Raw genomic sequence first — 5,502 nt, 5'->3', positions numbered from 1 at the left:
CTAGGGAAACAGAGGCATAGGGATGTGAAATGACTTGCCCAAGATCACATCATATCCTTCCCAACCCCAGGGACTTTTCAGCAAGACCAGTGCTAGGGCCCATAGCAATCTTTTGCTAAAATTCCCTACAATAGTTAAGGTTGTATGACCTCAGACAAATCATTGCAGCTGGTAGCATCCTGAGAATCTTTTGCTAAAATTCCCTCGTACAGATGTGGCTGAAGAGTCAGTGGCAGAATCACTGTGATTCTCCTTACTCCCACTTCCAGACTGTAACCACTTGGCCTTCAGTTAATAAAGTAACCTAAACTGGCCTAACATCAGAACAATATTTCTGACTAATTTAGGGAGAGAATACCAGATACATTTAAGCACTGTGGATTAAGTGAGAGATGTTTTCCAGGATCTTGCATATAGTGTGCATTTACATGTGTTTTTATTGTCTATTTGGTAAATCACACTCCTTTACAGGATAAACTGAGTGACTTAGGTATGGTATCATCTGTAATTAATTGGTGTGCTAGCTATTTAAAAGGGCACATGCAACTTGTGTTATTAAACAGTGTCACGTCAGATTTAATAGCTGTCATTACAGGAGTACCTCAGGGATCCATCCTTGGACCATTGTTATTTATGATCTCTGTAAATGAACTGACAAGTTGGCATAGTGAGTGCAGTGCTCATTCTTTATGTTGATGACAGGCCTATACAGGAGCTTCCAATCACTTAACTGAATTTGAAGTTGCCCTGCCCAGGATTTCGAGGGTTTAGCAGTGGATAATTCTTAACGAAGATGTGTTAAGCAAGGGTAAGGCCAAGGCATTGACATAAGTAATGACAATTCTTTTAAAGGTCATACCTGTTCTTAGTGTTAAGGAGACATGTTCCTAGGACCTTTTGCACATAAGTAAATTTGCTGTTTTTTCTCTTACCCAATTCCATGGGAAGATGATACATTTCATTTTTCACCTGGTGCTGTTTTATCATGTATTGTTACAAGTATGACAGTTTCTGGTTACTGTAAAGTATGGTAAATGTTGTTGAGTATATAAGCCAGTTATGATTGCTAAATAGATGTGTGGTGGGGAAAAGGTTTTATTAGACAGACAAGGTGGGAAAGGTAATATATTTTATTGGACCAACTTTTTTTGGTGAAGAGACAAGATTTCGAGCTACACAGAGTTTGCCTATACTTGAAATATGACAGTGGGACAGCTGCAGGGCTTTAGTGTGGACACTCACGACACCAACGGGAGGGGTTCTCCCATCAGCGTAGTAAATTCATCTCCCTGAGAGATGGTAGCCAGGTTGATGGAAGAATCCTTCTGTCAACCTAGCAATGTCTGCACCAGTGGTTAGGTTGGAGGTTAGGTCAACTAAATACACATGCTGAGGGACATAGTTTTTACATCCCTGAGTGACATAGCTGTGTTGACTTAAACTTGAGTGTAGGCCTGGCCTCAGATTGTCACAGCTAAATACAAGGTGGAACAGATTGTTTAGTATAAGTCGTTAACACACATTCTCAGGGACCATTGATGGTGAAGGCGGCTAGTGGTTTACAGATTGTTGTAATAAACCATAAATCCAGTGTCTCTGTTAACTCCATGATTTTAGTGTCTAAAAAAGTTTTTCTTAACTATATTAGTATAGCTGCACTGCTGCAGCACTGTACATGTCGACATGGCTTTACTACCTTTCCATGCCTGAAGAAGAACTCTGAGTAGCTTTAAAGCTTGTCTGTTTTACCAAGTTGGCACCATAAAAAAATTACCTCACCCACCTTGTCTCTTTCATATCCTGTAACCAACATAGCTACAAGTGAAGTACTACTGAAATGTGGTTTTTCAGATTTGGGGATTTTTATTAGTAGTCATAGTAGTTGTGACTGGTTCCCCCCAGGTTGCCACATGGAACTGGAGTATAACTGAGCCATCTGACCCATGAGCCTGGGCTCCCTCTCGCTGTGCTGCATTGACAAGCTGCAGACCCGCTCCATTCCTACACTTCCTCCAGCATTCACACAGGTAGGGACACACCCAGCAGGAGTTACATGAAAGCTCTCTGAACAACCACTGCATAAACCAACAATAGAGAGACTACAGTCAAAATAACCACCAGCTTCCCAGCCTGGGACCCCAGAGCTGCACCATTCTGCACTGGTCCAAACCCCAACCAGTTTGAATTTATTATCCAGTTTCCCTCCGCCTCAATGTGGAGAGGAAATGCAACATGCCTGTGTTAAACCAAGCTGAGATTTTTCACCAGAAACTTCACTTAAAGGCACACTGGGTTTAAATTAAAACATAAAACAAGTTTATTAACTACAAAAGATAGATTTTAAGTGATTATAAGGGATAGCAAACAGATCAAAGGAGATTACCTAGCAAATAAATAAAAACACAAACTAAGCTTAACATACTCAATAGGTAGGATATGAAATAGCAGTTTCTCACCTTGAGAGATGGCACAACCAGGCTTTCAGATTCTTAAGGGACAAGCTGCATTTGCTTTGCAGCTTGGGATCCCCAGGTTTTTATTCATAGGCTAAAAATCCTTTTAGCCTGGGTCCAGCACTTCCTCCAGTTCAGTCTTGTTCCTAAGGTGTTTCCAGGAGTTTTCTTGTGTGGGGAGTAAAGAGCAACAGATGATGTCACTCCCTGCATTATATAACTTTAGCATATGGTGGGATCCCTTTGTTTCAAAACTTGGTTCCAAGACCAGTTTGTGGAACAATACAGACATCCTAAGATGGAGTCCAGAGTCATGTAGCCTAGTTCCATGCCCTTGCATACCTTGCTGAATCATAGCAGCCATTACTTACAGGCTATCTAGAACGTTTACAGGAAGGTTAAGTTCTTCTGGGATCCATTGTCTTTGCCATCAGCACCATCTGGCTTCTTCATTGTTGCATGTGAAAGTCTTGTTGTGAGTGTCATTCAGACTAAGCACAATTGAAATACAGATATAGTCAATATTCCTAACTTTAGATACAAAATGATACATGCAGCACATACAAATACGATAATCATATTCAGCCAATCATAACTTTTCCAATGACACCTTACAGGGCTCATCTTGTACAAAATGCATCATAATTATGCCATAATCATATCATAGTAATATCACTGTGAAGAATGTGGAGTGCAATGTCACAGTAGTAATTTTAGAAGAGGGGGGGAAAGAGTGTGCTACCTTCTCAGGCACTTTTGTAAATCTCTCCATATCGAAACCACCATTTGATATTGAAAACTGCTGTTCATTTCATATATCCCAATGGAATCTCTGTTTATATGACCTGTATGGATCATCTGATACCATGCCACCTACTAGGAGTTCACGTCCATGTTCTGCCCCCAGGGTTGGATCAAGATATCCCTCAAGGGATGGAGGCAGGTTCCAACATGTCTCTATTATCTATCATAAATTGAACTTCAAGGCACCAAAGACAAGATGAGGCAGCCAAGCTAATGCTGCTGCTCTGGAAAATTGTATTAGTGACTCTGATAAAATTGAGAGTCTGACAGGGTAAACACAATTTAGCGGACAGTGAAATGACTGAGGAGATTGGGTCAAAGGATGTTTCGTGCATTAGAAGATAATCATCAGAACAACTGCAGGAGGCTGCCTGCGCATAAGTAAATGTGGAATGATAGGTATTCCTGTTCTTGGCTCTGCTCTGTCCCTGTATCGAGTGCAGGAATGGAGAAAGGACAGAGCATAGGGGTAAAAATGGCTTTAAGCTACCTTTTGTGATATTTCTGCCTAGCACTTAGTGTAAAGTAGAGCAGCCTTTGGATCATAGGAAGCAGAGAATAACCAAAGCACAGCAGCTCCAGACCACACCTTTCCATCATCCTCCCAACTCCTAATACTCTTTCTGTGCTGGGGCCTAGATGCGGCCTGGTGTAGAGCTCTTGTTCTGGATCTTTGAACACTGGGGTTATTTCTTGAATTTACCATTGTCAAGCTTATGAAATAACATTTTCCTAGTTATCTTTCCTTTCCATACTCTTCTGCACTTCCAGGTTCCAAATGGGAAACACAAATGCTGACTGACAGGAAGTACCGCATACCTCACACAAAAACAGGTTCCCTGAAATCCACCCAAATGCTACAAAGGCAAAATGTTCTGATAGTTTGGATCCAGTCTTTTGTGGATGTTTACCCAAAACAAATCCAATCTCTGAGCTTTGAAGTTCCCCAAGCCCTAGTTCATATCACTGTGTTGAGGAAACTCGGGTGAGCATCTCATTTTCCACACATGGGTTTTACACGGTGTGGCTTTGTTAACTTCAGAAGTGTTACTGCTCATTCTTTCCAATGTAGGTGAGAGGCAAATCAAGCCCAGTTCATTTAGAGTAATCTGATGTATTGTTCAATAAATGATTTGGATCAGTTATATTCTCTAGTTATATGCAGCACATCACAGTCCCTTTTATGAAAAACAGAATTGCCTTTATCTACACAAAAGGAGCCCATTTCACTGGTTGTGTTTCCTTTTTCGTACCATCAAAGGATATGCTGCCTCTTATCTTCACATTAATTTTATTGAGAATTGTATGGCCTTCTGTTTGGTGTTATTATCATCAGTGAGACATGCAGCACCTAGAGTAAAGACAGAAACTGGAATCATTTTCTTTTAGAGTTCCAGATGACTGCAATAGGCTTTTTCCTTATGCTTAATCACTAAATAGCATAATATCCTCCAAGCATGGCTCATATGGTTATTTAAAGGAAAACCAGGGTTATTGTAGGCATACATTTTGTTTTTATGAGTTTTTATATAGAACTATTACTTGTATGCTAATCTTAAGAATATTGTTATAATTTGTTTTATGTGCTAGGTATTATAGCAGCACTAGCTAGCATCACTATAGTTAAGTGTCTGTGAGCATGTCGTCTGATAGACCATTCCTTGTCATCATAAGCCGCATGTTATGTTTACATCCAGAGAGGCAAATAACCTTTGCTTAACATTTGAATACATATTATTCAAACTGGGCTATCACCTGAAATTTGTTCTTGTAGTGAGATTTGCAGTTCTTTCTATGTGTTGGTTCTTCTTTGAATAGTGACCCTATGGATGCTCCACTCTAGATGTGCTTGCGCCCAGGCACCTCAGATCCTAGATCTGTTTAGCCTGCACCCTCTCTGCCTCATGTCCTGCACCAGGGCTATATAGCACTGCACGGATGAACTTCCCTCAGGGCTTTCTCAGTCAGCTTGGCCTGAAACAGAGCCTCGGCAGCATCCTAGCTGAGATTACCTCAACTGTATTTTTTTCTGTCATTTGTAATATTTAGCAATAGTTCTTAGCATGGCTGACAGCACCATACTAAATCAATGTCATATGATAAAGATTGTAAATGTCTTGATTTATACACAGCAGAGAATCCTGTGGCACCTTATAGACTAACAGACGTTTTGGAGCATGAGCTTTCGTGGGTGAATACCAACTTCGTCAGATGCATGTAGTGGAAATTTCCAGGGGCAGGTATA

Source organism: Chelonoidis abingdonii, chromosome 7 (assembly GCF_003597395.2).
Source record: "Chelonoidis abingdonii isolate Lonesome George chromosome 7, CheloAbing_2.0, whole genome shotgun sequence".
Classification (NCBI taxonomy): Eukaryota; Metazoa; Chordata; order Testudines; family Testudinidae; genus Chelonoidis; species Chelonoidis abingdonii.
The sequence above is the reverse complement of the archived record's forward strand: the minus strand, read 5'-3'. Positions refer to the sequence as shown.